General features: G+C 38.0%; 1 long non-coding RNA gene across 12 annotated transcripts; it reads right to left on the bottom strand.

The window, feature by feature from the left end:
* Positions 1–568: 568 nt before the first annotated feature.
* On the bottom strand, positions 569–6,553 carry LOC124889311. 12 transcript variants are annotated; one of them, XR_007048199.1, is made up of 8 exons: positions 6,198–6,553; positions 6,012–6,108; positions 5,824–5,923; positions 5,685–5,749; positions 5,184–5,273; positions 4,185–4,494; positions 2,375–4,063; positions 569–2,265 (listed from the first exon to the last, which is right to left on the bottom strand). It is a non-coding gene; the product is annotated as an uncharacterized LOC124889311 (long non-coding RNA). The 12 variants fall into 12 exon arrangements; XR_007048196.1 differs by having other exon boundaries at positions 5,358–5,749; positions 6,198–6,550; XR_007048198.1 differs by having other exon boundaries at positions 4,185–5,273.
* Positions 6,554–11,432: the final 4,879 nt, after the last annotated feature.

Raw genomic sequence — 11,432 nt, 5'->3', positions numbered from 1 at the left:
TTGCAAGATTTAAAAAGTAAAAGGGACTTTTAAATATTTTGATTTTAAATTAAAATGATATAGAATTTAAAATATTTTAAATATGCCACGTAAAAAATTGAAATTAAAAAATTATCTAAAAATGAAAGAAATAATTATTTTGAAATAAAATTAAGAAAATAAGATAAACGAAGGAAAACGTGAGTACCATATAATTTGCATATAAATATCGACAAATAATAACTACGAGGAAAAAGAAAAACCTTCAATATACCAACTACTTGGTATCAAGAGCAGTAAGAAGGAATTTGGAAGAAAAGGGGTAAAGGTAGAAACATAAAGAAAACAATAAGTAAAAGATAACCTTAAAAGAAAGAGCAAAGGAACAAAACATAGATTGTCGAAGTAAAAAAGTTTATGACGGTGAAACTGAAAAGAAAACGAAGAGGGTTGATAAAAAGAATTCTCTGACAGGTGGAGCCTAAAAAGTTCATCTGTCAAAATATTAAATGGTACATACAACTATTACATGGCATATGAGATCCAAAGTAAATTTTTTCCAAGAAACTCGGTAAAATTATCCAATAACTTCGGTAGAAGAAATGCTCTCCTATCATAATTACGAAAACACACATACCAAGGAGTACAATGTTTCTTTAAACATAAGACTCGACTACAATAAAAATAAAAAGGTTTAATCAAAACTATTGGAACTATTATTGTCTTGGCCACTGTGACTGGCCACCTTGACTATTTTGGTGTAGTAGCAACTATGACAACATGAGGAGTCTTGATCTTGAACTTTTCATTTCTCATTTCATCTCCAACACCCAAACTTCTCTTCATGGTACTTTGATTTTTCCATTTCTTGTTCTTCTTTCTTATAGCAACCTTCAATTTCTTGCCTCCATTGAATCTTCATAATTCATATCTTGCCGGCTCAAGCGAAGTTTGAGCGTCTATGTTCATGTGTATGCCAAAAATAGGGTAGGGGGGAAGGGGGAGGGGGGCGGACAGAGCTTAAGCAAAAGAATGAAAACTATATATCATAGCACCTGCCAATAAATTTGTTATTTCTGACATTTTACAACCACCAAAGGTATATTGCTGAGGTTTCTCGCTAACCCCTGATTAGGCCGGCGAATAACATTTGAGGTATATGAGGAATTTCTTGATCAAGAACTGCACTGTGTACTATATCAACGACTAAACATATATATTGGGTCTGACGTGAGGATCAATAGATCATAACATGAGGCGGAAAATGAAGGAGGCATACATCGGGGTGCAAGGTTGAGAAGTAAAATAAGGGAGGTAAACCTGTCCCATTCGTAGGAAAATTTCTTGAGAATACTTCACTGAGGGTAGTTCTCGCACCACGTCTGGGAACATGGATTGGTAGGGTACGTACATTTACTAGAGAAGGGAAAATGGGAACTTGAGTTACGATTAGACCTCAATGAAGATGGTAGGCCTGCATCAAAGTTGGTTTCAGATGTAGGCCTGTATGAAGGAGCTGAAGAAGAGACATTTAGGAAAGCTCTTGGGGAAGGAGAAGTAAACCTTTTAGTTCGAGTAACATAATTTGATCGATAGTCCATGTAAGGTCTTGAAGAGATTCCATAGGTGGAAGGTTAGGAGACTAGTCTGCTGAACTGATTCTCAAGGGAAATATAGGGTAGTTGGCGATTATAGTTGAAAATTTGTAGGCAGCAGTCTGAAAGATGCAGGGTACCCACCAGGAGTCCTGACCTGTCCCCAATTCTAGTGGCAGGAAAAGAGTGTTTCATGGCTTTGATTGAGGATCCAGCTATTATTGATGGGGAGTTGTTGATTTGTTTGCTCACTAATAAAGGTTTAGCTTGTTCGAGTTCCCAGAGGACAGAACCTCTTCCATTCCAAGTGTTACGAGACACCCAGGCAAGTTCATAACCTGTTTGAAGAGCTTGTCCCGCTTTCAAACTACTACCTTCAGAACAAGAGATGTTTGGCTGTGATTTTCCAAATTGTTTCTATTAGACATTTGACGTACGACCTTTAATGCTGGGGAATCTAATTCACAGTTCCGCTGCCTTGTGTATCTTTCAAGCAGCCCACATTGACATGCTGGGCAGATGGAGAATTGTTTATATTTCCGTTCTGCTCGGTACAGGAAATAGCTGCTGCTCCATACTTGTTTGCATGATTTTGTATACGGCTTCTTTGAACTGAGTGTGGTTGCTGAGATGCCTTCAAGTCATCACATTCTTCAGTCACATCTGAGTAATTTTCTGGGTCACATGAATCCTGAGTGGTTCACAAAAGACTAATGGAATGAGATTAGTTTTGATACACCTTAACACATATATATATATATATTAACATATATATATATATATCCTTAACGTATCCTCACCAAGAAAATGATCTGCAGAAGGTCAATACCAGACTAAAGCCAAAGCTAACATATCAAGAACGCAAATAGCAGCAAAAGAAAGACGTGGAGGCAGATTGAGGTGAACGACTTCATTCTTCTTTATGCCAAGAAGCACTTCAGCTTTTAACATATTCGTCTTTCAGAATATGCCCTGTTACACATTCCCTCCCAGATATGAAGCAGCTGGAAGATTTTCCTTCATCTGCTTTGAATTGCCATAACAACGAAAACACCTATAGACTATGGAGGTTTGGAACATATCATGAGAGTTGGATCATTGAAATTACTAAGAAGAATATGGGAAACTCACTATGTATTAGCTGAAAATCAAGACTTATCACATTCTGGACCTAGTGTTTGCTCAGGATCAAATATTACTTTCAACCATGTTTGAATAAAAAAATGTACCTTAGATGCCCATGTCTACGTCTTCTTAAACTACACGAAGAGGACACTCCATGCACTTCGTTCTTTAAGGATAGAATTTTGGAGTGTACTCTCTATCAAGCCAAAGATAAGGATGATGTGTTGCCAAAGTGGGGGAGGACTATTCCAAACCTCTTGCTCACCAACACACGATGTTGAGATGGGCACATGCTTGAGCTCAAAAAAGATATTTAAAAAAATCTCTCTCCAAGGTGCAAGGATGAAGCCAAGGATGGAATGCAGTTGCTCAAGTCTTTTTCTTACCAAGATACAAGAAGTAACATGTCAAATTGTACCTTGTTACATATATGGACATCCCTTGAATTGCCTTGGTCTGATATCAAGACCATTTATACCCTCTCAAATACCTATAAAAGAAGATTAAAAAAAGGAGAATAATCGCTCATGAAGCATACTGTCCAGGATAACTTCAGATTGTAGCATCAACTTCAGAAAATAGTACGCGTCAATTCAGGCTGATTTAACAAAACTTCAACACTTCAAGCTCAAGTTATGGATTTTATTCTATAGACGCACAAAGCAAATAAATCAGACCAAAAAAAACCTAAGCCGATTTCTAAGTAAAATCTGTACAAATTTATAAAGTTTGCCCATGATATTTCTACCGATTGTAGTTCTTGGATTCTTCCTTCCAATGAAATAGGAAGCTAGTGATTTCGGCACTCCTACACCAAGTCATGGATTTTATGTCATAGGCATCCAAATCTGAAGAGACGAGCATGACAGAATTTGAGCTAACTTCAAAGAAGAATCTATACAAATTCGCAAAGCATTTGGCCATGATCTTTCTACATATTGTATTTCTTGGAGTATCTTTCCAAAGAAATCAGAAAATCACGATTTGGGCACTCCTACACCAAGTTATGGATTTTATACCATAGACGTGTAACTCTGAAGAAGAAGAGCTCGGCAGGATTTGAACCAAATTCAAAGGAAATTCTGTACAAATCCCTGAAGGCTTTGGCCACAAGTATTGTATAGTTGTAGCTCTTGGAGTCCCTCTTGCCAACAAAACAAGAAGCACATGATTTTGTTGCTCCTACACTGGTTTATGGCTTTTATACCATAAACGCACAAATCTGAAAAGTTGGTGCAGTAGATGTCTGATCACCTTTAAAAAAAAAAGTTAACTCAGCCGTCCATGAACGAGTTTGACCCTTAAATTTTGATATACATACCTCTTAAAGTTTCATTTTCACAATGTCAAGCAACTCGTAATACCTGCATCAAGAAACAAATATTTTTGCAGAAGTTATTGAAGTTGGAAATCAACAAAGTTTAAAGGATAGATACTCCAATCCAGCCGTCAAAATGTGAAAAGGACAGTCAATGTAGTACCTACCCAAGTTCGAAGAAAGAACTGTTCCACGTCAAAGTTTGAAGATTCGGATACTCCATATTCTCACCAAGTTTCAAGAAAAGGGCGTCCCGCATGCTTCACTCGCCAAAGATGCAACAGAGGACACACTACTTGTCTTTTGCTAAAGAAAAACTCAAAATGTGTATCACATAGCTGCAACGAAACGATGCTCAAGGTTGTGGAAGGAGTACTCCAAGTCTTTCATCTTGCTTAGCCGCAAGAGTTAACCCGCCAGTTGGTACCTTGCATCTTCTCGGTTTGAAATAGAGACTATCTACACCCTCATACAGACCTAAAATAGGAAGGGGGTAAAACCCTTTTTGGAGAAAGATACAAAAAGAGAAGCACACGCAAGAATGCTGTCCAAAGTTATGGCCTGCCAGTTTTATCCCAATTCAAAAATCAATTTCTGTTAATCCAGAAGAATTTTATCCTTCCAACTCTAGATTCTATGAAATCTACTCGCTCATTATTTGGTTGCTCCTGCACCTAGACGGGAATACTTTGGTAAAATTGCACACATCTGTCAAAAAGAAATAACACAATTTTTTATCTTTGAAAAATTGATTCCCGTTAATACAGAAGGAGTTTTGCCTTGATTTTTATGTATGTTGAGGCATTCTACGTATATTTTCTACCAAATCAAGCTTCTCATGATTTTGAAGCTCTTACGTCAAGATGAGGACGTTTTGGTGAAACTATGCAAATCTAAAATAGGCAAGATTGTATGTCAAATTCAAAAATTGATTTCGGTCAATCCGGATGGATTTTTGCCTTGATTTTTGGATATTTCGTAGCCTTCAAAGTTTCATTTCAACAGAATTAAGTTGCTCATCATTTGGACGCTCCTACGTCAAGACAGGGATGTTTTGGTGAAATTGTGCAAATCTGTTAGAAAATAGGCCAGGTCATAGATGGACTTCAAAAATGAATTTCTGTTAATCCAGAAGGTGCTTTGACTTGATATTTGGATATGCTGACCTTCCAAGTCTTATGTCATTAGAGTCAATTAGCTCATAGCTTACACGCTCCTAGACCAAGACGGGGATGTTTTAGTGAGACTGCACAAATCTGGATAAAAAAGAAACAGGTCAGATACACAGAGTCATATATGTTTATAAAAAAATTATCAAAATCCACAACTCGGGGCAGCACATCCTCTATGCATTCCCAGTAGCCAGACGTGTAGCAGACGTTGCCAAATCTACAAGACGGAACACTCCAATTGCTGAGACATCCTGTAGGATGAGAAGATTCAGCGAGCGCAATTTCCTTATGAATTGCGGATTTCAGCAGCGGAACATTCATATTAATGGCCTTGCCCGAGAAATTTCTGATGACGGCTTTGGTCTACATTTGTGACCATTCTTCATAATGAAGCGATTCGGAAAACAGTCCTCTGTCAAGCGAGAAGACACTGATCGTTGGAGGCTGAACCTCCATGGTAAGGATTTTGGTATTCGAATCTCATTGGTCACTTACTATCTCTAGACGAGGATGCAACGCATTGTGGTCACAGAAGTGTGTCATGCAGAGGAATTAAAAATCTGTCCAATGGAAAGCGAAGATTTTAAGTTTGGGATTTTTGTGGCTATTCAAAAGCTAACTTCAAAAAGAATACCTGAACAAATATGGATACAACCGAACTGTGGCTTTCGTAAATGAGGTAGCTTTACTGGTCTTCTTTGCAACGCCGCTAACCACACATAATTTTGGTACTTCTAAGCCAACATAAGATATTTTACTTAAGTCCATAATAAGCCGGTGCAGTCAGCTCATCAGAATTCAAGGCTGAGTTCAAAAATTTACCTAGGAGGATATAGGAGCTATCAGATTGTGATTTTCAGATCTGTTGAAGATGGTACAGTCAGCTCATAAGATATTTACGTCATTGAAGATGGTAGACCTGCATCAAAGTTGGTTTCAGATATAGGTCTGTTTGAAGGAACTGAAGAAGAGACATCTAGGAAAGCTCTTGGGGAAGGAGAAGCAAACCTATTAGTTCGAGTAACATAATTAGATCGACACTCCATGTAAAGTCCTGCAGAGATTCCATAGGTGGAAGGTTAAGGAAATAGTTTGCTGAACTGAATCTCGATGGTAATACAAGGTAGTTGGCAATTGTAATTGCTTTTCTTCAAGTCTAAAATCTGTAGGCAGCAGTCTGAAAGATAAAGGGTACCCGACAGGAGTCCAGATCAGTCCCAAATTCTAGTGGTAGGAATAGAGTGTTCGATGACTTTGATTGGTGGGGAGCTTTTTATTTGTTTTCTCAATGAAAGTTTATCTTGTTCAAGTTCCCCGAGGACAGAACCTATACCATATGAAGTGTCACGAGATACCACGACAAGGTCACAACCTATTTGAAGAGCTTGTCCTACTTGCAAACTGCTGTCTTGTAACACCTCGTATTATTCTTGACTTGATTCAGTTCTTAGTTACATGCATAGGGAGTTTAACGCCTGAAAATTTTTATAAAGTGTTAGGGACTTAGTCATATTTTTATCTCTTAACTTTGAGGATTTTTAAATTGGTCTTCCTGACCCCGAGACATAGATTTTTGAGTTAATTCATATTCAGGGGTGTAAGGAGCATGTCTCGGTGAAGTTTTGGATTTTTCGGATGAGGATTGGGTCGTGTTTGGATTTCGATTCTAGCACCTCATCGCGATAACATGCGTCGTGGTGCCTATAGCGATGGGCCTTCATCGCGTCGTGGTGGATCTTTAAAACGTTAAAGTATTTCAATTGTAAATTTAATTGCCTAAGGGGCAATTGAGTCTTTTCCCCTCAACCCAATTCATCCAATCCTGATTAAAATCATCAATTAGGGCGTAAATTGTCTTCTTCCCCAATTGTACTATCAAACAAACCCTTCCCTCTTCCCCAAAGGACAAGAATCCCATTCTATTCCTCAAGTAATCTTAGATTCAACCATTTCAAGTTCAAGAATCGCAATAAAATAGCAAGATTAGGGTTTAATTCTTCAAGCTAAGAAACTAAAGGTACGTGAACTATCCTAAACTCCATGGGCAAAGGTTTTACTGTTTTATCAAGTTATAAAGATACATAGTCATGTTTACATCAAAAAGGGTTTTATTTTGATATCTTTAGAATAGCATGATTGTTTTGCTAAAAGTATATATATTGTTTTAAACTCCTTTACTAGAATCGATTTATATTCACTTATATGAGTGTGTTTTCAGTTTTGAAAAGTTAATTGAGAGCATGAACAACAAAATTCCCTCTCTTATTATGAAATATATTATCTAATTGTATTGCGAGTTATTTCAAATGTATCGGCTATGGTTTTGAAAATAAGATCCTTAATATAGTTATGGGTGACACTGTCAACACATGATGATAGGGTACTTTCCTTGTTACAAATGTTCATTCTGTTAATCTAAAGAAAATACATGTGTTTCAAAGAGAGATTGGCCACCTTATGATAAAGTGTTTCAGAGAGAGTATTTTGTATATGTTTGCATGCGTGTTGAATAAAGAATTTCCTCCTTAAATATTAGTATATTTTGGGGTGGTCATCTATATGATTTCTTTTACAAAAAGAGCTATGATTATGACATGACACGCTATGGCTTGCAACTCTAGGTATGACGATACCTATCATAAGGTGCCCTTAACATGAAAGATGCAAATGTTTTAAAAGTATGAAGCATGGTTTTAAGGGATTAAAAACTGGGCTTAAAGAGAGCTAGTTGGTTACCCGAACAAGGCTTGAGTTCAGATAACTCTTATCCCGAAATGTTGTTTTGCCGATACGGGTTTTATGTGCTATTCGGTAAGTTGGGATAGCATTGTATGTCGGCAAGTTGGGCATACCTTTTTCATGATACTCCAATCTTTGCGACAAACTCAGATTGGGGGCTTGGCCGAAGAGTCGAGGGCTGACCCATATAGCCCGCGGGTATTTGTATTTTGTAGGATGGACCCTCTAGCTTAGAAGTTAAATTAAGAGTAGTATTCATGATTACGATAAATTATTTTATTTTGATGCATCAAGTAATGCCCATGTGTTTTAAGTATCCTGTACTAAATGTTTTTATGAAATTCTCTCACCTGTGTTGTATAAAATTATATTATTTTAGATTGTTTCACATACTAGTACATTATGTATTGACCCCCCTATATTTAAGGATCTGATGCTCAGTCCCGTGGTCCCGCTAAGCAGTAGATTTTCATCTAACATTTGGACTAGGTGAGCCTCCCTTATTTCGTAAGGCCTAGTTCCATGTGATGTTTTTATTTGGTTTTAGTTCATGGTCCGACCTGGGCCCTTGTCCTAGTTTCAGACAGATTATTCTAGATGGTTTTGGTCTTTCTGAATTTAATTTCCACATTGTTATGTTGCAATAATAAAATGACTATGTTTCTAGTTTGCTTTCTCATTTTGATAATAGATGAATTATGTATATGATTACTAGTTAAGAGGGTTCTCAGACCTTCATGGTTTGGGATGCCCATCGCGGCCAGAGCCTTGATTTGGGTCGTGACAAACTTGGTATCAGAGCACGGTTCATGATCCCAGGGTGTCTGTGAAATCGCGTCAGGTAGAGTGTTTTTTATGAGTGTGTAGCGTATCATACTTATAAGGAGAGAGCTACTAGGCGTTTAGGAATGTCTCTCTTTTCTTCAATATTCTAGCTCATGCTGTAGAGTCTGAATGTCCCATAACTCATGATTTCTAATATTTCAAAGATTGATAATGCCTCCCCATAGATTCAACAAACAAAATACCCAAGCTAATGATGTTCGCTCTACTCATGAGATGCGAACCCATCACAGAGCTCGTACTCCAGAGTTTGTTGCTACTTCAGGAGTTCCTCCAGCCCAAACTTGTCCACCTTGAGTTCGTCGGTCTGTTTTTAACCGTACCCAGCCTTCTCAGTGAGAAGTCTCAAATGTTAAGTTCTAACAGTCCATCCATATGATTGCTCATCTTGTGGCCTCTCAGACCTGTCGGTCTGAAGATATGGACTCTGTGTCTGGTTCATCTGAAATTACTCGAGTTGTCCAATTCATGAGTGTAAACCCAAACCACCTTTATGGGAACAAAGGTTGAGAAATACCCCTAAGGGTTCATTGATGAAATAGAGAAATTTTTAGAGTTATTCATGCTAATGAAGTTGAAGGGGTTGAGTTGGTAGCCTATCAGTTGAAGGACGTAGCTAACCAGTGGTATAATGAGTGGGATGATTTAAAGGGTGGTGATGTTGAACTTTCTATTTGGGGTTATTTTATAGGAAGATTTCCTGGATCATTTCTTTCCCTAAGATCTGAGGGAAGAAAAATCTAAGGAATTTATAAAACTGAAACAAGGAAAGATGGGTGTCAAAGAGTATGCATTAAAGTTCACCTAGTTGTCTTATTATGCTCCAGAGTTAGTGGGCAATATGAGGGCTCGTATGAGAAAGTTTGCATCTGGTTTCTCAAATGATTTAGTGTTGGAATATAAGGGGGAAATGCTGAACAAGGACATGGATTTCTCCAGGTTATCAGTGCATATGTAGATGGTAGAAGAGGAGAAGAAAAGGCAAGCAGAGGTAAGGAAAAGGGAAAGGCAGGCTAAGAGGGCTAGGTTTGTAGATCAAAATAACAGCCAGCACCAAGATGGTAATTGGGGTAATAAGTAGTATAAGAAGATATTTTGGAGTAATGCTCAGTTTTCAGTAAGTGCACCTACACCTAGGCATTAGGGAGTGAAATGGTCCCAGTCAGGGGATAGGCCTAGAGCTTAGGGTACTAAGTCCCAAGGGAGAGTGACTCATCCTACCAGATCATACCCTCTCTATAATTCATGTAGAAAGAATCACCCAGGGAGATGCTACCTCAGGGGTAATGTATGCTATAATTATGGTCAGACAAGTCATATCCAGAGATTTTATCCCATGACTAGCGAAAACCTTGGAGGTCCGAAAGCCCAGACTACTCCAGTAGCTCCTTCATTAAAGGGTGATACTTTGGCTACTGGAGGTGGTCGCAACTGATTATATGCTTTGTCTATCCGCCAGGATTTAGAGGCTTCACCAGATGTGATCACGAATATGTTACATATTTTCTCTCGTGATGTATATGTGTTACTTGATCCCAGGTCTACCTTGTCTTATGTGACCCCATACATGGTAGTTAGTTTTTGTTTTGAACCTAAAAATATTTTGAAACCCTTTTCGGTTTCCACCCCTGTTGGCGGTTCTATAATCGGTAGGAGGGTTTATAAAAATTGTGTGGTATCTATTTTTAATCATAATACTGTGGCCGACCTTGTAGAACTAGATATAACTGATTTTGATGCGATATGGTAATGGATTGGATCCATTCAAGTTATGCTACATTAGACTGTAGAACCAGAAAAGTCACCCTTTCTTTTCCTAATGAGCCAGCGATAGAGTAGGAGGGATATTCTCTAGCACCTAGGAGATTATTCATATCTTATCTTAGAGCCCGTAAGATCATATCTAAGGGTTGTTTGTACCATCTTGTTCGGGTCAAAGATTCTAGTACTTAAAGTCCTACCCTCCAGTCTATCCCTGTAGTTAATGAATTATTGGAAGTTTTTCCTGATGACCTTCCCGGGATACCACCAGATTGGGAGATAGACTGTGGCATTGACCTGTCCGACCTATTTCTATTCTGCCATATAGAATGGCTCTTGCAGAACTGAAAAAGTCAAACGAACAGCTAAAAGACCTTTTTGAAAAAGGCTTCATTCATCCTATTATCTCTCTCTGGGGTACTCTGATACTCTTTGTGTGTAAGAAAGATGGCTTCTTCTGTAAGTGTATAGATTAATGTCAGCTGAAAAAAGTCACATATAAAAATAAGTACCCTCTTCCCAGAATTGATGATCTTTTTTACCAAATTTAAGGTGCCAATTATTTTTCCAAAATAGACCTTCGTTCAGGGTACCATTAGTTGAAGGCGAGGGAGGTTGACATTCCCAAAATATCTTTTCGAACCCGATATGGTCACTATGAATTCTTAGTTATGTCCTTTGGACTGACTAATGCCCATAACTTTTATGGACCTAATAAGTAGGCTGTTTCGTCAGTTTCTAGATTTGTTTGTCATAGTCTTTATTGACGATATCTTGATTTACTCTAAGAGTGAGGAGGATCATGCCAATCAACTACGAATCGTCCTTCAGACTCTTAAGGATCATGAATTGTATGTAAAGTTTTCTAAGTGTGAATTCTGGCTTAGTGATATTGCTTAT

Source organism: Capsicum annuum, chromosome 12 (genome assembly GCF_002878395.1).
Source record: "Capsicum annuum cultivar UCD-10X-F1 chromosome 12, UCD10Xv1.1, whole genome shotgun sequence".
NCBI lineage: Eukaryota > Viridiplantae > Streptophyta > Magnoliopsida > Solanales > Solanaceae > Capsicum > Capsicum annuum.
The sequence above is the reverse complement of the archived record's forward strand: the minus strand, read 5'-3'. Positions and strand labels throughout refer to the sequence as shown.